The 26,947-nt window shown below is 36.3% G+C and overlaps 4 long non-coding RNA genes across 4 annotated transcripts; all 4 read left to right on the top strand.

Moving 5' to 3' along the window:
• The first annotated feature begins 11,475 nt into the window (after positions 1-11,475).
• LOC141627151 (uncharacterized) lies at positions 11,476-12,142 on the top strand. Its single transcript, XR_012536711.1, has 3 exons — positions 11,476-11,544; positions 11,665-11,790; positions 12,032-12,142. It is a non-coding gene; the product is annotated as an uncharacterized LOC141627151 (long non-coding RNA).
• Positions 12,143-12,248: 106 nt separating this feature from the next.
• Positions 12,249-21,609, top strand: LOC141627150 (uncharacterized). Its single transcript, XR_012536710.1, has 4 exons — positions 12,249-12,377; positions 12,506-12,592; positions 12,702-12,830; positions 21,571-21,609. It is a non-coding gene; the product is annotated as an uncharacterized LOC141627150 (long non-coding RNA).
• Positions 21,610-22,465: 856 nt separating this feature from the next.
• On the top strand, positions 22,466-23,100 carry LOC141627149 (uncharacterized). Its single transcript, XR_012536709.1, has 2 exons — positions 22,466-22,741; positions 22,847-23,100. It is a non-coding gene; the product is annotated as an uncharacterized LOC141627149 (long non-coding RNA).
• A 1,273-nt stretch (positions 23,101-24,373) lies between these two features.
• LOC141633471 (uncharacterized) lies at positions 24,374-25,002 on the top strand. Its single transcript, XR_012538237.1, has 2 exons — positions 24,374-24,684; positions 24,799-25,002. It is a non-coding gene; the product is annotated as an uncharacterized LOC141633471 (long non-coding RNA).
• The last annotated feature ends 1,945 nt before the right edge of the window (positions 25,003-26,947 follow it).

The raw sequence follows: 26,947 nt of genomic DNA, 5'->3' as shown, positions 1-26,947 counted from the left end.
CCTAAACTCTAAAGGTCATTGACAATACTAGAAAAACGTGAATACAAACTATTAATTGACTCATCTCGTTCCATATTGAACATCTCATATTGTTGCATGAGAAGATCAATACGTTATTTCTTGACTTGTGACGTTCCCTCATAAGCAAGGCTTAGGGTGTCCCAAATCTCTTTGGCCGAAGCACATCCAGATATACGATTAATCTCTTGGTCACCGATCCCATATTGAAGAATGGACATGGCCTTAGAGTTTTTCTCGATTTTCTTATAGTCGGCCTCAACATACTTATCCTCACTTTTCAAGGAGCTAGTGCCATCAGCATTAGTCACTTCGATTTTGAGGGGACCCTTTTGAATGATTAACCAACATTCATAGTCAAGATTTACTTTTGACATAGTGCTCCATGCGATATTTCCACCAGGCATAGTTTTCTCCCTTGAAAATGGGATACTTAGTGTGTTTTGAATCGTCCATAACTATAGGATCAACTCTTTGGATTTAACCAATATCAAGAGCACGAGGCTCTGATACCAATTGAAGAGTTAAGAACGATTAACACCTAAGAGGGGGAGGGGGTGAATTAAGTGTACCTTTTAAAAATTTTATCCTTAACTTAGTTAATTAGTTACTTTAAGCTAAGAATAAAGAAGTACAAGACTTGAGAAACTTAATTGAATGTAAGTTCACAAGAAGGTACAAAGAGTTCTATGTCACAAGATAGGTGGTGTGACACGAGCTTGATTAGGTACATGCGAGAAATAGCAAAGTGGAAGAACGTAAAAGTAAATGAACAAACAAACGACATTTAAAAAATTGGTTGACCTCTACTCCGAGGCCTACGTCCAACCGTTATTTTATTGCTTGTTTAGAAATTTACTCAAACTTACTAAACCCCTTACAATGAAAATAACTCGCCAACCTATTTAGGTTGCACTCAAACTTAAAGCTACTCCGCTTCAAGAGTTTATGGGTTCTATCTCAAGGTGTTACAGAATCTTGAATCTCAAGAGTTCACTTAAATGAACATGGAGATTACAATGAAGATCTAACACGAGAATCATGGAACAAACTCATTATGTCACAAGACAAATGAATCGATACTTGGAGGTTTTGACTTTTTTGAAAACAATTTTGAAGACTTAAAATCAGAAAAACGTTTTGCAAATACTTGAAGAACAAAGCTTTGAATGCACAAATGATTTGCAAGGTTTTTACAATAAATGCTTTGGAAGTCTTGAGAAATAAATGTGACTAAGACACTCTATTTATAGTGGATTTAGTCTTAGGTAAGTACAACTTAGAAAGATTAAATCCAATATTAAAATGATAGCTTTGAGTGATGGTAATTGTTAGACTATAGGCTTGGGGCTTAAGAAATCAGAAAACTTAAGCTTCTACACTCAACATGTGACAATTTACCAAAATGGCAAAAAGCTTTTCTTACTTTAGAAATTTGACAAGTCTTCTTTGCCATTTTAGTAAAAGGTGTTTGCACAAATCTAGAGGCTTAGACAAGTGGGCTTGTGACTCCAAAATTTCGGATTATTTTCAAGCTTTTGAAAATTCAAATGTTTAAGGTTTAAAGTTTGCAAAGTTTTGACACTTAAAAACATTTGGTCGAAATTCCTCCTCCGTATGATAGTACCGAAACCACAAGACAACAATCTTTGTTGCATGGTTTTGCCATTACTTGACTTAAATGAGAATGTTACACTTACTCTTACATATGTCGACTAAGGCTTGGAAAATATCATTGTCTTGACTTCCTTGATTAGTTTGATCATCTTGAATCATTGTTGAAAGTCCATTTGATTGCTTCAATCACTAATTATTTCAACTAAGAGCAAACAATCAAATAACAAAGGGACTTGGCATCATCAATCCAATGTGTTTTAACATCAACCATCTAAAGCAGGTCTTTGACTTGATGCAACAACACTCACTCTATGCCAAGGCAAGTAAATGTTCTTTTGCTATAGACAAGGTTGAGTACCTTAGTCACTTTATATCAACTAAGGGAGTAGAAACAGATCCACAAAAGATAGCTGCAGTGGAAAAATGGCCAGTTCCTAGGAATGTAAAAGACCTAAGGAGTTTCTTGGTCTTACCGGTTATTATAGGAAATTTGTCAGACATTATGCAGTGATCTCTAAACCTTTAACAGACCAACTTAAAAAAGAGGGCTTCTCTTGGGGATTAGAAGCTCAACTTGCCTTCAAAAAATTAAAAAGGGCGCTGGTTATAGCACATGTGCTAGCTGTTCCTGATTTTTCCAAGACTTTTGTGGTGGAAACAGATGCATCCCAAAGTGGTATAGGTGCGGTCTTGATGCAAGATGATCACCCTTTAGCCTATATCAGTAAGACTCTTGGCCCTAAATGGCAAAGGTTGTCTGTCTACATGAAAAAGAGTTCGGCTCTAGTAATCTTTGTTCAAAAATGGGAGCAATAGCTAATTAATAGTCACTTTATTGTTAAAACTGATCAAAAGAGTTTGAAATGGCTGCTTCAACAGAAAATTTCTACTCCTTTTCAGCAGTTTTGGCTTTCCAAATTGATGGGCTTTGACTATGAGATACAATATAAAAGTGGCAAAGAAAATCTTGCAGCTGATGCACTATCAAGGGTGCAGGGTTCTGAAATTTTATGCTTGGCCATTTCAGTAATTCTATCTGATTTAAAGAGTATTATACAAGCCAGCTATCTTCTGGACCCACACCTCAATACGGTTTTACAACAATTGCTTCAGCAACATCCACATCCAAAATATGTTTTGTTGGATGGACTGATCAGGAAAAAAGGAAAGATAGTTGCGGGCCATGATAAAGCATTAAAATTACAAATTCTTAGATTGCTGCATGATTCTTATCAAGGGGGTCACTTCGGGAGAGATGCAACAATCAGGAGAGTGAGAGCATTGTTCTATTGGAAAGGGGCAAATAAAGACATAAGCAAATTCATTAGAAATTGTGCAGTTTGTCAGGCAAACAAGCCTGAAAATGTGGCTTCTCCTGGTTTGCTTCAACCTCTACCTGTACCTGAGGAGGTTTGGATTGATATTTCTATGGATTTTATAACTGGTTTGCCAAAGTCGCAAGGTAAAGAAGTTATCTTGGTGATAGTTGATAGACTTAGTAAAATGGCTCATTTTTTACCATTAAAGCATCCTTATTCAGCTAGGGATGTGGCTCAATTATATTTGGATCACATTTTTAAGCTACATGGTTGGCCAAGGAGTATTGTGAGTGATAGAGATGTTGTCTTTATTAGCTCTTTCTGGCAAGCTTTGTTCTCACTACAAGGCACGGAACTATTGTTGTCTTCTGTATACCATCCTCAAACGGATGGGCAAACTGAGGTGGTAAATAGGTGTTTAGAAACTTTTTTGCGATGTATGAGTAGTTCTCATCCTAAGGACTGGAGTCTCCGGTTGCCATTAGCTGAATGATGGTATAATACAAATTTTCACACTGCCACTCATCTTACTCCTTATGAAATTGTCTATAATCAACATCCACCAGTCTATCTTCCTTATTTGCCTGGTGAAACAAAAGTTGAAGCAGTGCACAGTTCTCTTCAACGGAGGGAGGCAATGATACAGTCTTTGAAATATCACCTCAAGAAAGCTCAAGACAGAATGAAGTGTTTAGCGGACAGAGGAAGAACTGATAGAAGGTTCAATTCAGGGGACTAGGTATGGTTAAAATTGTAGCCATATAGACAATCTACAGTAGCACTAAGAGTAAACCAAAAGTTAGCAGCGAAATACTTTGGGCCATTCCAAATTGAAGCAGTGATTGGAAAAGTTGCTTATAGATTGAAGTTGCCTCTGGAAGCACAAATTCATAACGTGTTACATGTATCCCAACTCAAACAGTTCAGAGGTGTACTACCTGACATCCCTCTGATCCCTCCCTGGTCCAGAAATAAAGATAGTTTAACTATCATTGAACCAGAAGCTATCTTGGACAGAAGAGTAGTGAAGTTTCAGAACATGGCCAGGGCTCAATATCTGGTTCAGTGGGTTGGTTTTCCGGAAACTAAAGCTTCTTGGGAATATGCAGATGAGTTTGAACCCAAATTCCCTACATTCAATTCTCAGACTTGAGGATAAGTCTTGTTTCAAGGGAAGAGGAATGTTACAGTTTGTTGAACTGGCTTTAGTTAGTTGTATGTAGGTGGAAAATAGTTGTTATGATCAATTGCTGAGTTGGCAAGTAGTTAGAAGAGTTAGTTACAGTTAGATGGTACTAGCCACTATTAATAGAAGTATCCTGTATTCATTTGGGTTATGTTATTCATTAAAATCAAATACAATTCCGTTCAATCATTCCTTTATCACATCTCTCTCTATTTCCATCAATATTCACGTGTAGGTAGCTCGAATTACGCTATTTGAGTGTTAATTCCTGGGATCTATAACATAACAATCACATTATCTTATCTCAGCTATCTAATTTCTTATGTGAGGATATTGATTGGTACCCACCGGATGGCGCCACTATCTTATCTTCAATGGCAAACGGCCTAAATATTTATTAACAAGCAACTCAGACTACTTTTCTTGTACCCCTTTCCCTGTTTTTGTAACCCTTTTATCAATGTCGTGCCATGCCGCGACGCCATATGCCTCTTTTATCGCTCATAAATAGGCATGACTTGGCTTAATATATACGAGCTTTGTAATACTATGCACTAAAATTTTGTTCGGTTTGAGGAGGTTCAGATGTGTAAATTTTGGTTCAAGTTGTGGATCAACGTTTGCTGGTGTAGGTAGGTTAAAATTTAAAAATGAACAAAAAGTTCAAATCCTTGGTTGAAACCTCCTCTAGGGATGTTTCCCTTACGACGAAATACCTCGTCACCCATCAACTCTTGATACTCCTACGTCAATTAATCTGAAAATAGTAAATGATCTTCAGGAGTGGAAATTTAGGGTGTGTTTGGATAGAAAAAATGGAAGGAAAGGGAGGAGAGGAGGAGGGGAAGGGGGAGGGGAGAGGGAAGGAGGGAGATGGAGAATAAAGGACGTCATTTTCCCTCCAAATCTTTCCTATGGTGAAAGGATTCTCATTAGGCTTGGAGGAGGGAAAATTGATCCCTCCGAATTCCTTCCCCTCCATTTTCCTCCAACCTCAATTGTTATCCAAACAAGGGATTTTGTATCATTCCCCTTTACTGATCTGAGCTATTAAGCCAGACCTCAGCTCAGCTCAGATTAGTTCGAGCTCGAGATTGATGTAGATGAGCTTGGGCCGATCTTTTAACAAACTGATTTCTAGGCCTTGTCGAGCGGGCTCACCTAACTTGTGCCCAAGCTTATGATATTTCGTCTTGTCAGGAAGACCGTGCAATGTTTACGATGTGCTAGTAGACTTGGTTGAGTGCACATGACCTCTTGCTCAAAAGCAAAGGTGGAATGTGGAATTAAGTGAATTCTCGAAGGTCCTACAAGTTGCTGTTGAAGAAGCTCCTCTTCGTCAGGCCCTCGGTAATCTAATTGAGGGGGGACTTTTGCGTACACGTGTTGGCGAAAATGTTCAAATTGTCTCGGTTGGAGCATCTGCTGGAGGAGCTCTTGTTGTGATTGATGATGATGGTTGTGATATGCACTACATGTCTACATGGTTTGATCATCACTCTTAACTATTTTCTTTCGTTTCCTTTTTCTGAATTGTTTAAGGTGATTAATTTTCTTGTTAAATCTTGCTGGTATAACCATCTGTTGGTCTAGTGGTAAAGAGTTGGAGGTCACAAGTCCAGCTCAAGTCCCTCTGTAGGCCCTTAGGAGTTGGAAGGGGGTCGCATTACCCTGCCACTCTTCAGTAGGTTTAGGTACTAAAAGATTTCCTCTACTAGAAACTGGAGCAATATGTGTAACCTGAACGCTCTGTTTACCGACTGGATTCTTAGGACTTCTTACTGACAATTAAGCCATGTTGCTCGTACTCGGTTAGAAGTATCCGACACGGGTGCATGTCCAAGTGTCGGATCCGTCTATTTTATGAAAAAAATTCATGTTTTTGAAAATGAAGTGTCGAGTATCCTACCCATGTCCATGTCCATGTCCGATGGTGGAGTGTCCAACATGGGTACGCGAGTAATATTGAAGAATCCAAGCAACATAGCAATTAAGTAACTGCTTGGTTGTAAAGTTGTAATGGCGCACCATGGTATTTCATCGAGGACACTTCATCATGACCGCTTGTTCAAGTTTTGAAGGTCCCATCCTACCTATTAAACGAATAACCACAGAGCTGAGGTGTCAGCCTGTGATTAAAAGTCAAAAATTTAAAGGTCAATTTTTAAACAAACCCACGTTCCTAAAATTCCGGAAACAATTTATTTGTTGTATTCATTAATCTGCTTGCTTAATTCCAACCTACAAATTCTAATCTAGGAGTACAAAACTAAAATTTATGCCATTAATTAATGGTCTGCCATGTCCTACAAATCAAGTTCAATTTAATTTACAAGCAACAACAATAAATAAAATCAAGAACCGAGATTAGATCATGAGCTAAAAACGCAACCTAATTTACAATGACATTTTTTTTCCTGATGTCATTCATCAAATACGGATGTGATGTTGAAATAACTACTAATATAAATAAATAAATAAAATATTTGAAATAAATACTAAAATAAATAACTTGATCAAAAGATGTATGTATATCAAATATCCGAAATAACTCTAATATAAATTGAAAAGGTGTTACGAGTTGAAAAAAAAAAAAGAAAAAAATTATGAAAGATTAAAGAAATTATTAGAATAAAAAAAGCGAGAAAAAAGGCTAATTTCATAGAAAAATAAAGCGAGAGAAAAAATGATATTGGAAATTTCGCACATACAATAATATCAATTGAAAATGTTTGGATCATGGTTTGCAAGAACCAAGAAATTTTATGCGATCGATTTACACTTTTATATTCAGCGTTGTATTTATATGGGGTGGGATTATATGGGATTTTAATATTTTAACTTAGGAGAGACAGAGTGGTAGAGGTAAGTGAGAGAGGGTGAGCTGATTTGGGTGATGTATTATGTATGTATTGATGGCGGTGGGTAGTATTTATTTGGACGTGTCATGTGTTTAGGGTTTCGTTAGTAGAGTTTGTTATATGAGCCGGCCCAACTTTGTAGATCAAATTGCTAGACTTGTATGTTCATTCTAGATGAGTTTCTATGTTGGCCAACATATACTTACGAAGGATATTCGAGGATCTATTACAATAGGATCACTTGGATCGGTTATGAATCAGGTCAAAGCGTATCGGTTTAATAACTAGGTCGGTTACAGTTTATGTCGGGTAGTTGTCGGATCGAGTCATAATCAGGTGATAAGTCGGGTTGGGTTAGTTCAGGTAACTAGCCACGTTAGACACATACAGAGTATATTTTATCGGTATTTAATTGAAAATTTTATCGAAATAATTTAGAGATAAATTAAAAGTTACTCGCTTTTAAAATTCAGTTTTTTTAAAATTACTTTCTTATATAATTTTTTCCTAAAATTACTCCTTTAAGATGCATTTTTATCAAAAATTGCTTCAAAACTCTAACGTAAGGTACTTTTTTGTCAGTTTATGAACTTATTCCGTTTGTGGCTTAATCAATTTATACTTTGAAACGTATAACAGTGGAGAATAAGTTCAAAAACAGACGGAATAAGTCAGCTAAATTAGAGTTTTGAAGCAATTTTTGATAAAAGAGCATTTTAAAGGAGTAATTTTAGGAAAACATTATACAAGGGAGTAATTTTAATAAACTGGATTTTAAAAGGGAGTAATTTTTAATTTACTCATATATTTATTTTACTTTTAAGCTTAAAAAACTAAGTTTAAAAAACGATCATGGGTTAAATTTCTCATTTATCCTATTTCACTAATTAACAAGATTAGTACAAAATGAAAAATAGGTCAAATTTTTCATTTTAAAAGTGCATAGTCAATTTTTCATTTTAAAAGTGCATGTCAAATATTTCATTTTTCATTTTTCCTATTACAAATTCAATAATTAACAATTTTTACTAAATGAAAAACGGGTCAAATTATTTAAAAACGTGTACGGGTGAAAATTTTCATTTTAGCCCGTGCACAAAATCTACAAACATGCACCAGTTTGACTAAATGAAAAATAGGCTTAACATCTTTTACGTGTATGCAATTATTCAAGCCCATGCAATTTTACTAATTTTGTGTTATTTTTCAGTTAAATGATTTTGTTTCGTATATAAGTCGGTTTTTTTTTGAAGTCAATCAAGTAGCAAGGCTAAGTAGAAATTCAAATTTAGCTACTAGGCTAATTGACCTTAATGCATAATTTTTGTAAAGTACAAATGAAATTTATTCTTTATAACTCAAGTATTACATCTATAATTTTAAATTATTTTACAAAAGTAAAGATACTTTATTGTTTTATTTAAATACTTTGTTTATAAATATAATTGACTTCAAAAAGAGATAGCTAATAAATATAGAATTTTATTATCTTAAATATTTATATTTTTTATCAGAACAAAATTTAAAACCGCATACTCGTGCAACTTTATTATTGTCATTAGAGTCATCATTATAATTAGGTTCATTCTATCACGTTTCACTAATTAACAACTTTATTATTGCTGTATTTTGGATACTCTCGAATCTCGATAGATACTTTAGTTAAAGAGCTACCACTATTAACACATCTTACTACAACAATCTAAACAACAAACCCGTGCAATTTGCACGGGTATAAAACTAGTAGTTTGAGGTAGTATAGGCCGCTTATATGGTGCAAGGACTGAAAATAAGACTACGGTGACGATTTCAAGATCACGACTAAAAATGATATTAACACCTGGTATATCACAAATACTTTAGTAAAATTGCCTTACATAAGCCTTGTTGTAAAACCATTAGTCACTCCTTTTTTGGTTAAAATTGATAAATAACTTCTCCTATGAATAAATTGTTTTACAGTAAAATCTTTTAGAAGAGACTAACTTTTCTATTTTCCCTCATGTTTACAGACACAAATGCATTCTCTGACACCTTTCGGGGTAGAACTTTCTTCAGAGCAAATGATGGAAGACAACATGACATGGAACTTTGTTGCCGGCCTGACAGTTGCCAGAGATATACTTGAAAGCTATGGCTGCGTTCTTCGCGTCATCTATCCTCGAAACAATGGTGCTGCTCTTGGATCTGGTGGGACCCGAATTGAGGTTTGGCTCCCTTCATCGACTCCTTATAATCACACGAACATGGCTGAAGAGGCTTGATTTGGTCTTAAGGCTCCTACACAAAGGAACCAAGAAAGCATGTAAATTAGCCAGTCCTCGTTGGCTGCTCACGGTTTTGGTTCTGGTAAAGTAACCCACTTCTGCAACCCTGTATATACACATACGCTTGTCCTCAGTTGTGTGGGAATGTATTCTTTGTATGTTGGACGTTTGGAGTGTATAGTAATTTGTAATACTAGATGAGTTTTCAAATTACTAGCATTGAAAATAATAGCTACGAGTTTGTAGTTCTATTTACATCCACATTTATCAAACGTAATTTATTTTCGTAGTACGTTAAGCATACCCTTGTCAAGAAATAACACACTCTCTCTCTGTACAACCTTTTCAATTAATCAAATCTCTTCTAGTGTAAAAATTGAATTAAAGCTGGTTTATTTTGCTGATTAAATTTATGAATCAAGATACCAAATTAATGTTTTGTTAGAATTTTCTTGTTTAATTTTGGGCTGGTTTTTATTGAAGAACTATTGTTAATAAGACATTGCTTGTTTGCGGTGGTGAAATAACAGCTTGGGTAGGGGACGACGAAGGAAGGGGATGGAGCAGGCGGGAGAATGGAGGCGCAGGCAAAGGCGCGCAGCGTAGAGGTAATACTATGGAAAATAACTGGTTCAATTGTGCAATAGAATAGGACATGACGTTGCCGTCAGTGTCGGGGGGATTAGAGGACGGCGAGTAAGGTTGTTCAGTGGTGGTGGTTGTGCGCAAGTAGGAACGGGAACAGGTTGGTTTGACAAGGGGATGGAAGGCCTTGGCGTGGCGGCTGGCTGCCGGAGATCTAACGGTGGGTCTATGAGTGGTGGTTGAATTTGGTGGTGGGGTTGGTGTGTACTGCAACTACTTTGTTGTGTTTTTTTTCCCTTTCATCAGGATGTAATACATGGAAAATAAAAGGGGTAGAAATGTCAAAAGTGTATTACAACGAGTAAAATGCATACTGCGAAAATCAACACCTATAAAAAATGCCATCATTGAAGTACGCTCTTTTGGGTTAGTAAACCTTCTATGTATGTTAATTAGATTATTTAAAATAAAGTTTCAAATATACACAGTTTTGCAAAATAAAGATATCTACTCACCTTATATATCCTTACTTCTTAAAAAGGGAGGACTTGAGTGAACTGTAGCAATAAATATTAACATCCAAAGTCTCCCTCTATCCTTAGATTTACCCATTAGATCTCCACCTTCCATTCTCTGCTATACTCTCAGCCACAACTTTTCGTCATTTTTTCTTCATTACTTCTCATCCGCTTATTCTCATCGCCTCTAGAAAACCCTACTCAATCCTTTTACTCTATAGCTCCATCTCAGTGACATTTTCCCCTTTCTCCTTAAATATCACACCACAATGACGATGGCAGGGTGACGATGATGGTGCTGATGTGTTGACGACGGAACAACCCCTGATGATGCCGATGGCAACACTTTTAAGGTTACATCGTCTTTCTCCTATTCCCTGTTCATTATTTCGACTTCTTTTCCTGAGTTTTTTTGTTTATAACTTTGAATTTGATCAGCGTTTCGTGGGCTTTTTTTGCTCATATATTAGGTTGTTGTGCTGTTGAATTGAATTTCAGGGTTTTGATTGATTTTTAGTGTCTTTCTTTTAGGCTTTCCTTATCTTGTTTTTCAGTTTCAAGTTTGGTTGTTTTAGTTTCAGTTTCGTATTTGTTTCATCAGTCTAATTACAATGCTCTTTCGTATCCCCTTATCCTCACACGAAGATCAATTCCTTCATATCGGGAAAATCATTTGTATGGTCGAAATTAGGGTGATCAATTGATATCCTTGTTTAATCAGTTTGGTATTGTGGTAATTTATTATCCGTGTTTATCTCTTCATTCAATATCAGACCGCGGCTTTGGCGATGAGGACTTGGTGTCATGGTAGTGACGATAAGGTATTGATGTGATGGCAATGACGATGACGCTTTTGATGACAACTGCGGGAACAACGATTCATTTCTCCCTTTCTTTTCCTAATCAACTCACTCGGTAGATGATTTTAGCTCCCATCTCCAATTATCTAGAACTGGTAAGCTCATCCTTTTCATTTTTTTCTGGGTTTGTTGCCGATTAGTATTACTCTTATTATTGTTGTTGCCATTGCTTTAATGCTTTATGCTTGTTACCGATATGAGTAATAACAATAATATCTTGTTTTTCAGTTTCAACTGCTTTATGCTTGTACAAGGCTGCAACCGAGCCTCATTTATTTGCTGCAACAATACTTGGTGTGTGTAATGGTAATAGGTATGAGGTGTCGTTGCTGAGTATGGTGATTGGGTCGCTGACTAATGTCTGAATATTCGCGAATATTCGCTTATCTCTGCTGCTTTTTGGTTTAACCACTGAGTTTCATTTTGATATTAGGAACCGAATATGATTCGGAACATGCTGGGATTCAACGTTTGTCAAGGGTGTTAATATGAATAAGGGAAGAATGGATTTTGACGCGTTGCTTGCTATGAGTGGCAGGCCGATGTACTTCATTCGCTGGTTAGTCACTTGCATATATATATTTTAGCCTGTTGATACTGGGTATTTTGGTATTGCGATAAACATGTCTTTTCTAGATTTCTAAGTGGTGCACGTTATTGAGACCATAGACTTCAATAGAGAATGGGAGAATTAATTCAATTTTATTATTTTTCAGCTATAAGTGGTGCACGTTTAGTCTCTATTTTCAGCTGCAGGCGATTAATTCTATTTTATAATTTTTTTTTTAAAAATTACACAGGTTTGACGAAAATAGAGAATGGGAGAAATTTACGCACCTTCCTAGGAAACGGACTACTGATTTCGGTAGATCATTTTATCAAGAAGAATAATGTGCAGATTATTATCCTTGTGAGTTCATCAATACTCTCCAAACCATGCATTCACTCATGAAAATTTCATTATCCTTCAATGACACGATGTCTTTGCTTTTTGAACATTTCGGGACCAGGAAAGAAAGAAATGGAAAATCTAATTCAAGAACTGGAAAATATTTTTCCTAATAATGCAAGAGGATTGACAAAATTTTATATGCCCTTACCTCACATGATCGTAGCGGGGGATGATTTCACGCTCATCTCAAGCAGGTGAGCCTTGTGACCTAATTCAGTATATGCTATGCTTATGGAATGGTATTGATCGACTCAACTTAATGCTTCCTCCAAATTTGATTCTTATACTTTTGATTAACTTGTTTGGGTTTTTTTAAACTCAGATCCTAATTGTGGCTTCAACTATAGGACTTGTTGATACTATAAAAGAAGGATTCACCAGATTCCAAATGGGACATTTCAACGCAAATGTAATGACCTGAACTGACTTAGTGACTTAGATACTCTTGATTTAAACTGGAGTCAGATTTATCAGAATCTCGGTCTCTAACAATCCGACTTGGTTTTTGTTGTGCTCAGTGTGATGCTATAGACCCTGGAGATGTAAATGCAGTAGTGGCAGGAGTGAAGAAGACAGTAGCAAGCCGTTGAACTCCTGCTTTCAAACAGATGATATTCAACTCCATGGGTCAAGATTTCTTATGGAAGGTCGGTATTTACTCGATCTTCAGAGCTTGCCTTGTACTGTTTCATACTTAGCTCACTGCTCATTGTACTTGGTTGTCTTATTGAGTACACAATAATCATTTTTTAGCCACTTCAGCCTCACTAATCATTATGTAAGTTACTACATGAGTTTAGTTAGTTTTTTATGTTGCTTATTGTTTATTATTTTGATCTTTGATTTCTCGGTTGGGTTTGTTACTTCTTGGGGAAGGAGTTGTGAACATAAGACTGGGTTGGAGTGGACATTGGTTGGTTAACTTGGTTTAGGTTGTTTGGAACTTTGACTGCTGCTTAAATGTATAACGACCTAAGTGACCCGATTGCCAACTCAATGCTCAATAATTGAATAGTCTATGTTCTGAATGTACTGTTAATTCTGTTGATCAGCACCACAATTAATCATCTCACATTAATTATCTCATTCATAATTCCCTTGTCACCTGGTTTGGACTGGATTACGGTAATATTTAGTTAATTTTCTTTTAGTTTGACGTGTATATTTTATGTTTTTTGGTTAACGTCATTTTGTATACCGTACTTTGAACTCACACCTGAATTCTTTCTTTCGGTAGATGTCTCATTGTTCCGTATGCGTAGTGTGGAGATGGACGCAATATGTAATACTCCGTATTTATAAGTCTTGGGGTACTCTATCGAGTAGCCCTTACTCTGTCGAGTAAGGGTAAGTTGCGAAATAAAATAGTTTCTGACCTGTTGGGTACTCGATCGAGTAACTAGGGTACTCGATCGAGTAAGGGGGCACTCGATCGAGTACCTTAGCTACTCGATCGAGTAAGCCGGTTTCTGGGGCTGTTTTGTCGGGTTTTGTTAATAATGCGATTAAAGTATAAAACACTTCCGTCATTGTTTCTAAATCACTTTTACAAAACCTAAAACCCTGTTTAAGAGAGAAAGCAACCAGTTCATCTTCCTAATCGCATTCTTAGCAATTCCCGGAGTTCAGACGGTCAGTTCTTGTCGTTGTTTATACCGTTGAGTTCCTTGCGTCGAGGGTAAGATCTATGTACCCTTTTTATTGTCTTTCCTTTGATTTGGTTAAACCCTAATTTTGGGATTGGGGTTTTTTATGATTTGTTAAGGTTAGATTGTGATTATGTGATAGGAGAAGGATTTGTAAAGGAGAGGTTTTGAGGCATTTTGCTAGATCGTCGATGATTGTGTTGCTTTCCGGGTAGGATTTCTACTCAAAAGTATTAGTCCCATAATGGGATATTGGTGATGTGTTGTAGTTAGTTGTTTGATATGATGATTGTATTGTGTTTGTGGTTGTGGTTGCTGTTGATGGTTCTCGAGATGCGTTCTCGGCTGAGTGGGGTCACTTGCGGGAGTGGCTTCACGCCCTAGTTTTGCCCTTCGTGGAACCCGCCACGGAAGGGGATGTGCACATTAATGGGACAGGGTTATCGCTCGGTATGATGAGCGGGGCTTAGGTGGGAACGGCTGCGGTCCCCCATCGGGCGGGATCGGTCCAGTGGACGATCGATGATTGAGATGATTGGAGTTGGGTTGGTTGTGTATGTGTGACGCGGTTGCATCGCTTATCTTATTGTGACATGTATGTTAATTGTGTGATTAGTCGCCCCGTTTAAATGTTTTAAAAGCGTGGTGATCCATTCGGGGTGGTGAGCGATTTGCTTAGCGGTATATCTTGATACGCGTGGGATGTAGGGGTGGAGTCATCACATATCGAGTCTTTAGTCTTCCATTTGTGTTTGTTAGGACAGTTCCTTTCAGTTGGTTTATAGTTTGAGAACAGTTGTATTTTGCTTACAGTTGGTGTTGTAATGTAATCACTTAAACTTATGTAATAAAGTATGTTTCTTCATTGTCTTATGATTATCATGCCTCGGGTAACCGAGATGGTGGCATTCTTATACCTGAGTGGTCCTGGTAAGGCACTTGGAGTATGGGGGTGTTACAAATGGTATCAGAGAGACGATCCTGAAACCTGTAACCAATGAATCTAGGGAGTCAATTAAAATGAACCCGGGGTAAAGGTTGTAGGAGCTAATGCAAAGACTTGGGAGACGTCCTAAAGTCGCGAACTCGCCCTACAATTTTGAACCGGTCACCATGGGATATGTGTCGGGATCGTTATGTGCATATTGTGTCTTTGTGTGTATCTATGTAGTAGTATGTTGCATGAATTGATGATGATGACGTGAATTATATGTTGGTGGATTGTAAAGCTTGAAAGTATAATGATTGATACGTGTAATTTGGCATGTTATAATTATGTAAGGAAAAGTGTTTTGTCTATATATATATAAAGCGATGTGTAAGTATACATGTTGTTGTTGTCGTGTTGAGTAAAAGTACGGAAGGTTGGGAGTGTGAATTGAACATGTCTTTGAGTGAATATGTTGAGCGAATATGGTGGGTATATATGTGGTATGATGGATGAATTAGTGGAAAAAGATGAATCATCGTGGTATGATAACATGGTCCCGGATTAAGCATGTTATATAATGGAAGTTATTTTATAGTGTTGTTATGTTAGTAACATGGAATAGGATTTGTAATGTATGAGTATGATTCGTCTTACGAAAGGCTATAGAATAAAAGCATGTGGGTAGTGCATGATGAATGTTGTTGCTTTGTTTTTGAAAATAATAATATGTGATTGGGGCTACTGGTTTCATGAGTATTGAGTTGTTTTCGTTTAACTTGGTTGTTGTTTAAGTTGTTTGGAAGTAAAAATCAAATAATTATGTCGTCGATTCTGACAAAGTTGTCTTTAAACTGTTATAACTTTAGATGCATAAATGATTTTGATGTGATTCCAATTGGAGGTGATAGCTTGTCCTTTTACGATTCTAACGATAGGTCACACGCCCAAAACGACCAAGAAATGAGTGAGTTATGATGCTATTTCAAAAACTGGACAAAGTCTTTGAGAATTGGGGTACTCGATCGAGTATCCTTGGTACTCGATCGAGTAAGGGGGCACTCGATCGAGTACGTTAGTTACTCGATCGAGTAGCCCTGGTGATTTGTTTTACGTGCTTGATCTTGACCTACTCGATCGAGTAAGTCCCATACTCGATCGAGTGGCCTGTACTCGATCTAGTGACCCTTGTTTTGGGTCATATGTTTATCTTTTGACTTCGTTGCATATTATGTTTAATTCAAAGGCGTTATTTTGCTTCTTTATGCATTGTTTTACATGTATGTTGGTCTTGACGCGTAAGTTACCCAATTTTGTGGTGTAAAGAGTGGCACCTATGATGAGTGTGAGTTCGGTGGGGAGGACATGATTTATATGTGTTGGGATTGGTAAGACTTAATTGAGGCATAGAGCATGTTGTGTGAGACGATATGAGTGACATGATTGTATGTTGAGTAATGAAAATGTAAGTGAATGTGGGCAAGGCATGATGTAAGTTTAAGGATCGTGAGAATGAAAAGATTGAAAGAAAGGATGTGGATAGTAGCAACCTGAGATGTATAATAAATTATGGAGGGAGATGGCTAGAAATAGTGTTGAGTAAGAACATATGTAATGAAAGGTCGTTTGGAAATAGTGGTATATAGCGAACTTAATGGGACATGTCGCGACGTGGATTTTTGAGATAGTGACTGAGTTTGGAAATTTGTGTTATCGAGAGACGAAACTACTGTGTGATTTCCTTGGGTAATTAACGGTATTAAATGAATTCTGATCTCTAGAGATGTAAAAAGGGAGATGCAATTTTTTGAACATTAAACGTTGATTCTATGGATAGATTAGTGGCAAGTATGAGTGATAGCATAATAAGAGAAGATCCATGGTAAGAAAGAGTGAGATGATGTCGGTAGAAAATAATGGAATTTGAGTTTTGGAGAAACGAAGGGGTAACTGGATTTCTAAAGAGTTAGCTAGAAGGAATAAGGAGTTGAACTATTAATTGGTATTATTGAGTGTAAAGAGAAAAGAAGGATAAAAGTAAGCTAAGGAAAATGTTCACCGGAGTTATGTTATATAAAGGTAAGGAATCATCGAAATGTGTGATGGTATCACGAGGATGTTATTGAAGGTTATATAGGAGTTTTAGGACAACATGATTGATAATGAGTTTCGAGGAATTAAGGTAGTAAGAAGTTGGTGGAGTGTTGGCACGATACGAGATATTTGGTGGAGGGTTGGATGACAATACAAATAAGATAGTATTGGGATTAATGTTGAGGTAATTTTGTGGATGGGTTTGATGTTCGTTATTTGGAATGTTAACCAAAAATAGGAGAAAAACCATGTTATTTTGATATGAGTGTAAGAGGTTTGATATACGAGCAGTGGTGGCATTGTGGTGTTATCACTAGTGGTTAAGAGTGTTGGTATATTAGAAAGGTAGCAATTCTAAAGAGGTGATTTGGTAGGGACGATGTTGTGTATGATTGTGAGAGGGTATAAGATGTGGTTAGATGAGGCGGATGCTAATAGTTTAATAGTAAAGGTATGGTTATATTTGGCAAGAAGTGATGGTTGTGCGAATGGGGGAATATGTTATGAGGGGCATATGAGTTAAACTCGGGCGACATGTAACCTTTATCGAGTGGTAACTTACGTGGTCAGGATTGACTAGTTGGTTGTGATTACGGGTCTTTGATATGTGTAAATGTTTGTGTGAGGTTCTGACCTCACAAGAAGTGGTATGGTGTGATAATTGTAAAGTTGTTTTATGAATGTTCTGTAATATATATATGTTGGACACGGTAATTTAATTGAATGATATCCAAAAAGGTAATAATTTGATTAATTTGACATGGCTAGTTATAATTTTATGTGTATTAATAACACATGTGTATTCCTTAAAATGGTAGAGATGATGTTCATGAGATGCTTATCTGTTTATTCATATAATATGTTGCGTTGTGATTGAGTAAAGTGGATTTGACTAAGTTTTCTTTATGCGAAAGGTTATTTTAAGTCGGTATTTATGGAATTGTATGTAGTTGTGATGTCTATCGATGTGGTTGTGGTGCCTCGGGTGGTGATCCGGGCACGATATTTAGTGTTGTGATGCGGGTATTTTTGCACTACGGTGTGGTTGTTGGTGGCGGTGTTGTGATGCCGTCACCGGTTGTGGTGGAGTAGGCGGGATGATTATGATACGAGTTTTGAAAGTGCATACGATTATATATAGATTGTTGTTTTGTTTCTTTGTTGTTCTTTGTGAGTTTTGGTTGAACATGTAGAAACGGTTGTCTTGCTTATTGATGTTTTCTTTACCGAGTTAAGTTGGGAATGAGGTAGAGTATGATATGAAATAGAGTTGAATATGTTTCCGTTGTTGTCATGGTATAATGATATTCTGTTGATGGGACACGGTTGTGAGAGGTTATTCTGATAATTTTGATCTTGTTTTGGATGAGACATGGTAATGGAAAATGATTCGTGGAACATGTGTTGTAATGATATGAAAGCGGCAGGTAGTTCATAATCTTTTGTTGAGACAGTGAGTGTAGGGTGTTGGGGAATTAGTGTCATGTTAAGTTGTGTATGAATTTTGCGGTAATGAAAGAAAGAACTTGAGGATCTGGAATGAGTGCACGTGACAAGTGTGGATCGTGAGTTATGCTTTTGATGATGGGAGTTTCATATAGTTTATATAGAGAGGTATGTCATGTTGCGGTAATGTGGAAAAGTTGAAGTTTTGGGTTAAGATAAAGATTTTGAGGTATAGGTTAGGTGGTGTGACGAGTGAATTGAAGTATGAGAATTGTTTAAGTAAGAGAGCCTTGGATACATGCATGGCGAGTGTTTAGAGTATAGGTGGTTATCTATGACATGTGATGATGATGAGAATAATGAGAAGATATAACTAAGGATTTAGTATTAGTGAGTTACGAGGACGTAACATTTGTCTTAAGAGGAGTAGGATGCAATAAAAGAGCGTTTCATGATGGTGCATGTTGCAATATAATTGGAAATAGAGTGTTAGCGTAGCGTAAAAGGAGGGATTTGTTTTATGGATGATACTTATAAAAGGCCATGGCCGTGCTTGTAGTAGTGTGATGCTTGATGCGAGAATATTTTATATAGTGTTGACAGGTTGGAGGATGATGTTATGAGTCTGAGTAAACTTCGAGGACGAAGTTCCTTTTAAGGGTGGTAGAATGTAACATTCCGTTTGATGTCTATGAGTGTCTTGCTATTGGATTTGATAGTGGATAATATTATGGAGCTAGCAGCGTTAGAGGATGGTAGTTGGTTATGTATGGAGTTAGTGTCGTGTGAGATATATATATATGGTAGATACGATATCGTGAGCCATGTTGTGGAGGTAGGAATAGTTAGTGGAGTTGGCGTTACGAGTTCATGGTTGGGTTGGAGTTTCGTTTTGAGTTCTTAGTCACGTTGTTGTGTCTTGATCGAGTTAGTATGTTTGTTTTTAGAGTATGGGTTGAACTTCGGGGACGAAATTCTTTTTAAGGAGGGAAGACTGTAATACTCCGTATTTATAAGTCTTGGGGTACTCTATCGAGTAGCCCTTACTCTGTCGAGTAAGGGTAAGTTGCGAAATAAAATAGTTTCTGACCTGTTGGGTACTCGATCGAGTAACTAGGGTACTCGATCGAGTAAGGGGGCACTCGATCGAGTACCTTAGCTACTCGATCGAGTAAGGCCCATTCTGAGGGCTGTTTTGTCGGGTTTTGTTAATAATGCGATTAAAGTATAAAACACTTCCGTCATTGTTTCTAAATCACTTTTACAAAACCTAAAACCCTGTTTAAGAGAGAAAGCAACCAGTTCATCTTCCTAATCGCATTCTTAGCAATTCCCGGAGTTCAGACGGTCAGTTCTTGTCGTTGTTTATACCGTTGAGTTCCTTGCGTCGAGGGTAAGATCTATGTACCCTTTTTATCGTCTTTCCTTTGATTTGGTTAAACCCTAATTTTGGGATTGGGGGTTTTTATGATTTGTTATGGTTAGATTGTGATTATGTGATTATGTGATAGGAGAAGGATTTGTAAAGGAGAGGTTTTGAGGCAATTTTGCTAGATCGTCGATGATTGTGTTGCTTTCGGGTAGGATTTCTACTCGTATTAGTCCCATAATGGGATATTGGTGATGTCTTGTAGTTAGTTGTTTGATATGATGATTGTATTGTGTTTGTGGTTGTGGTTCTTTGTTGATGGTTCTCGAGATGCGTTCTCGGTGAGTGGGGTCACTTGCGGGAGTGGCTTCACGCCCTAGTTTTGCCCTTCGTGGAACCCGCCACGGAAGGGGATGTGCACATTAATGGGACGGGGTTATCGCTCGGTATGATGGGCGGGGCTTAGGTGGGAACGGCTGCGGTCCCCATGGCGGTAGTCCGGTGGACGATCGATGATTGAGATGATTGGAGTTGGGTTGGTTGTGTATGTGTGACGGTTAAGGCATCTGCTTATCTTATTGTGACATGTATGTTAATTGTGTGATTAATCTTGACCCGTTTAAATGTTTTAAAAACTGTGGTGATCCATTCGGGGGTGGTGAGCGATTTGCAGCGGTATATCTTGGATACGCGTGGGATCTAGCTGGGGTGAAGTCATCACATATCGAGTCTTTAGTCTTCATTTGTGTTTGTTAGGACAGTTCCTTTCGGTTGGTTTATAGTTTGAGAACAGTTGTATTTTGCTTACAGTTGGTGTTGTAATGTAATCACTTAAACTTATGTAATAAAGTATGTTTCTTCATTGTCTTATGATTATCATGCCTCGGGTAACCGAGATGGTGGCATTCTTATACCTGAGTGGTCCTGGTAAGGCACTTGTAGTACGGGGGTGTTACACAATATGCCTATTGACGGATCTGAATTGTTGTGAAATAAGGTCCAGATATGTGTATCTACCGTGTCCAAGTGGATAATCGAGTTTGATGAATGGTGATTTTATTTGGGTGATGTCTCATGTTATGTGCAGGAAGTATGCACTGCAATAGAAAATGCCTCATACAGTATTGTGTAAACCTAGAAAAACTGGCCTAGCACAAATCATCTGACCCACTCTATCCACACCATCCACACCCTGATAGACAAACTTTAATATGTCGCTCCCACCCCGATGCTAAACACCCTCGCCTTTTCGTGTTTAGTTGATTTGAGTGATGTCTAATGTTATGTGCAGAAGTATGCACTTGAAAAGGAGGTTTGGAAGTGTTCACTTCTTCTTTTCTTGGGAAGTGGCGGCATATGGTGGTTATATTATGTTCTCATTAATGGTAGAACCGGTGGTGTACATGAGTAGAGTCCTTCAAAGTTAGCGGCTTTTACATGATTATCTGGCTCATAGATTTGACTCTTTTATTTGTTGGAAATTTCTCTGATTTATGAGTGGTGTGGACATTTCCATATAGTAGTTTTCCATATATTTAGCTCATAGACTTCGTCCAAGGTGCAGGAAAATTGAAAGGAAAATGGAAGCAACATTTGGAAACTAGGAACTAGGGATGTGTTTGGACTAAAACTTCTTAAATAATAGTAGATTTTACTATTTTCTATTTGGATCTCGTGGTGTTCATATTTTTTTTCTATCAAATAGGAAGATCGTTTTCTTAACATGTTGCTATTGAAGAATAATATGAGCAACGATGCTTTTTCACACCTCGCCCATCCTCTCTCTTTATCCCCTACTCCCCCGATGCTCATATACATAATGAGAGGTCAATAATAGTATATCTGAATTATCAAAAAGCAAAAAAAGTGTTCTGTGATATTAATTTACATTACTAATTTTGCAGTCAAAGGGCCACTTTAAGAGATCGTATTGTTATGGAGCATAATGTGATACACTGAAGCAATGTCAACAATCTTGGAGCTGTCAAAGAATGGACCCTTCAGGGACAACCTTACAACCAAATTGATGCAAGGTTAGCTATTGCTACAACAAAGCAATGTATTTGGCGTTGATTAATGGAGAGGATGTAGTTCGAGTCAAAATTTTCTTTGTCTATTTTCTGTTTCTATTCACACATAGAGTATTAGTCTTTCCGTACTTAAAAAACTCAGTTAATGGTGTCATTACTCTATATAAAAATGATAATTGAAACTAACTACTTATCACTGGGATTCTTGTTTAAAAAGTACGATGCAATAAATAATGAGGTGTAACAGATAAGCCGTACCTATTCAGCAGAAATACAATAAGCTTATCTGTAAAATGTGTGGCGAAAAAAAAATAGAAGCAAGTTTAATAGATCTTGATTCTCTCAAACTTTGCCAAGAAACAGAACGGGTATATATGTTACCTTAGGTTTGTATCTCTTTTGGGAACAATAATGGAACTCAATATGGTATTGTAGTTAACGTGTGCTGTTTGGTTACAAATTGAACTCAATACGGGATTGTATTTAACATCTGTTGATTGGTTATTGGATCGTTAAGTTATCTCCTGTTCATTTTCTCGTGTGGATCGTACCCGTTTCTTGGTGTTGGAGTTAATTTTATCTTGAGTTGTTATTTATTTTGGGGAGTTGTTCAAATGAGTGGGTATTCGAGCGAGAGACAAGGAGAAGGCTGGATTGTTCGAGTTAAAGGGCGATATTCATAGGTCTAGCCTCGCAAAAGGGACAGTGAGAGGTAACTAAGCGTAGTGTGCATCTTTATTTGTTTAGTTATCTTTATTCTTGTGAAAAATATTATTTGGACTTAAGATGACCTCTTTTTATGTGACCTGCTTCATTGAATGCTAGCTGAAATGTGTAGGCTGCCTTTCATCCTGCCTCTCTTGTTCTCCTTTCACTTCACGCCTTTCGTTTTTAGCCTCTTTCTTCCTTTCATTCTCCGCCTTTTCTCCTTTCCTTTTCTCATCTTTTCCTCTTTGTATCCTGAGGTTTATAATCTGTAGCGAGCTAAGGAACAATTTAATCAACAAGTGGCAATGATTGGCAACATCATCGCACAACACTCCAGGTTTTAAACTTCTGTCCTTTAAAATTGTACCCTTAATTTAGAGATTACGATTGACATTATGTGTCTATCCTTATCTGCAACCATTCTCATTTTTGCTCTCGTCAGCTCAAGGTTCGTCGGCTCAGGGTGATGATGAGAAAGATGAACAATTCAAGAACTTGCAGCGAAGAAGAAAATTGACTCGGATACCGGAAAAAAAGGGCCTTTCAAATAATTAGTGTACAAGTAACTCTTTTATGCATGACTACCTTGTTCTCCTTGTATACATTCTCCACTTTGTCCCATCATAATCCTATGTACCATGTATATTCATACCTTTATTATGACTTTCATCCTATATGATGATGCTCAGTTGCTCACCCACAATAATGCAATCAGGCAGTCAATATGGCCATTGCGTGGTTTGACCCAGATTGGCAAAGTAATTCACAAACTATTCTATATACATAAGCACAACACCTACATGATATGCCTATCGGGATTTCATAAACAGTTGTCCAAATTGGGGCTCCGCGCTCTGGAGGGCGCGGCGCAACAACTAGTATATATATATAACATAAAAGTCCCTTAGACAAGTTACTGTTCAAATAAACAGTAGAAAATGACTGTGTTTTGCGTTTTCTTGAATGAGTTTCCGTCGTTTTGCGATGCTACATCTAATTCCCCATTTTCTTTTCTTTTCCGACCTCATACTCTCTCCCCTCCTTCACTAGGCTGCCCTGTTCTTTTGGACTTAATTTCGATTCTAATCGATTCGATTCGATTCGATTGACTCCATTCGATTCGATTGATTCGATTGACTCAATTGATTGATTTGATTGATTCGATTCGATTGATTCGATTGATTGATTGATTGAATCGATTGATTGATTGATTGATTGATTGATTTATTTCAACATTACTATTATTATTCTTATTGATATTCTTATTATTATTTTTATATTAATGTATTTACTATTGTTATTATTATTATTATTATATTATATTTATATTTATTATATTACTATTATATTTATTAATAATTAATTCGTATTGTTTATATTATTATATTTATATTTAATACATTTATTATTATTATTATTATTATTATTATTGTCATTATTATTATTATTATTATTATTATTATATTTATTATTTTATTAATATATTTACTATTATTAATATTATTCATAACATATTTATTATTATTATTATATTTAATATTATTATATTAATAAGTTATTATTTATTATTTATTATTTTATTAATATACTCATTATTAATATTATTAATCACATATTTATTATTATTATTATATTTAATATTATTATGTTAATAAGTTATTATATTAGACCTATTATTATTATTATTATTATTATTATTATTATTATTATTATTTATTTTTTAGTTATTATTATTAATATATTATATTATATTATTAATAATAATGTTATTATTTATATTACTAATATATTATTATTATAATTATTATTATTATTATTATTATTAATATAATATTTTTATTATTATTTCAGTTCAGTTCAGTTCAGCTCCATTAAGTTCAGTTCAGTTCAGTTCAGCTCCATTAAATTCAGTTCAGTTCAGACAATTTTAGTCCAAAAGAACAGGGCCTAAGCCTTCAAGGCCCTTCTTATACTCTTCCCTTCCTTTTCCTTTCTCTAGATCTCCTTCACAACCACTCCTTCTTTCCTTTCTCAAATCTCTTCCCACATCCACGCCTTTTTCTCTTATATTCTTTTTTTTTTTTTTGTTTTTTTAATTTATCATATACTCCGTATACGCTTGTCTACCCAGAAAATGTGAATGAAAGGTTAGTGGCGCCAAGGAACTCAATGCCCTGAGTTTATTTCTCAAACTGGCATTCGCAAGACACCTTTTCCTTTGCCGTTTTGTCCGAAAATCGCGGGCTGGAAGAAAAAGTGCGCATGATGAAGTTAATAATGGTAATTCGTCCTTTTCCTTTGAAATTCTTAGTGGTAAGTCGTTTCGTATCAAGTATTTATATTTTCTAACCCTAATTTTAATTTGATTGGCATGAAAATCTATATCGTCACAAGTTTCGTAAATTATTGAGTTGGAGCCTTTGGTGATTTGGGACTTCGGTTGGTGTGCTGACTTCTCAAGTTAAAATTATAAGAGAGTTATGATGTAATTACACACTTTATGTGCTCTTTTGGTTATGTTTCAGTGTATAGGAACAAGTAGTTTTGATGACTATCTTTTAATAATTAATTTATAAGTAGGGATTTTGCCATTTCTGAGTGTTCTGATTTTTGTAGAATTGAATTGATGATGGAGATGTCTTGAGATCAGAGTTGTATCATATAATGTAAATAAATAAATGGTGATGAAATTGGATGAATCAGAGTTGAATAGATTAGAGTCACGAGTAGATAATGGTGGTGGAGCTTCTTCGGACTGCCTTACTTTGATCCGTAAACTCAAACTTAGGTGTTCTGCTAAGGTTTTAAAGCATGGTTTGCTCACTTTAAATGATCCCAAGAAACGATCTGCTCTTGGGGATCGAGGTAATATAATTGCATCGTTTTTCCAAACTCACTTATTACCTCCATTATTTGCTTTTCACCTCCTACCTCAATTATTTTCCCTTCCTCAAAACTTCCTGCATCACATATGCAATCTCCTTTCACCTTCATCTCCACTTTCATCCACCAATCAGAACATCAGATCTCTAATTTTCAGTGAACAACAATTTACCAAGCATATGTACAGTGGAATTAACCTTTTACTCATTTTTGTTTTTAACGTTTCTTAGGGCTTCGATAATCATCTACACACTTGGGGGTTTTCGATCATCAACGGTCTTGGCCTCTACTTTTCAAGTTGGATCGATATGTAGAGGATTGATATTAAGATTAGGGTTTTTATGGGTTTGTTACATTTTGCTTGCTCAGATCGGTTTAGTAATTTCGGAAGAGTGTCTTGTCATATGTCACCAGTCTGGGGTAAATTATCTCTAAATCAAGAGTGCGTATCTGAACTTATGTCCTATATTTTGCTATTTCTGTGTTGATAGAAAATATGTGTTACTACACGTAGTCATGAGGGCTTGTATACTCATATCACAGATTTGACGTGTCATATGAACACTTTAAAATAGAATTAACACTGATTTTCATGAAACAACGGAGTTTGGTCCATGGATACACATGACCAAGATCATTCCCTCGATTCACATTAGTATTACTAGTTATTTGGAATTTTGATTAAATTTGAGTTAAGTAGTGTAATTGGTATTTGGAAGTTTAGGAGACTAGATGTCCCATGCCACGGACTTTTCCGCGCCTGTACTTTAGCAGCTTACACTTTTGGTCATGATTAATGATGTGTGTGGCCATAGTGATGGCCATCATTGTGAGTCATCACACTACTACAAAACTCGTTATGGACATCAGTCGATGGACATCGGATTATCTGGAAAACCGATGTACATAACATGCACATCGGTTGTTTGCAAAAACCTGATGTGCATATAATTATACGTGTATCGGTTGTGTTAAAAAACACATGTCCATTATTTCTGATTTTAAAGGACATGTGATATTTAATAAAACCCATGTCTATATAAAAGTCATGGACATGGAACATTGCATTTAACCGATGTGCATCTAAAGTGAAAATTATAGGCGATAAAAATATTTGCCTCACCGCCATCACTTATAATTTCGACTACATACATTCTTCCCCAAATCCTCTCCTTCACTCTCACTCCCAAACCCTAAGACCATGCCCAAGCAAGGTCACCAACCGGGTCGTGACCTTGTTGGGTCGTGCTAATGATACATTAAATTAGGATTAAGAAGATAGTTAGGGTGACCTTGAATAAGTGAGGGTCACGACGTGACCTTGAATAAGCATTGGTGACCCAGTTGGTGACCTCTTTGGTGTCACCTTCTGGTTGGTTGGAATAAAAAAAGACAGAGAAAAGAAAAATGCCAGTGATGCTTGAATTGATCCGCAGTAGTTTCTGTCAAAGGTGAGAAAAGAAAAGTAGTAGTTAATGAAAAATACAAAATCAAAATTATATACTAAATCAAAATAGAAAAAAAATATGAGCATAAGAAAAACGAGTTAATTATTCAATTGTCTAAAAAATGAACTCAATTTTGACCCATTTTGAATTAAAAAAAGTACCAAATTAATTGTATAAACATCATTATTATATGAATTAAAACCCGATTAAAT

Source organism: Silene latifolia, chromosome Y (genome assembly GCF_048544455.1).
Source record: "Silene latifolia isolate original U9 population chromosome Y, ASM4854445v1, whole genome shotgun sequence".
Classification (NCBI taxonomy): domain Eukaryota; kingdom Viridiplantae; phylum Streptophyta; class Magnoliopsida; order Caryophyllales; family Caryophyllaceae; genus Silene; species Silene latifolia.
Note: the sequence above shows the minus strand (reverse complement) of the source record. Positions and strands in the feature narration are given on the sequence as shown.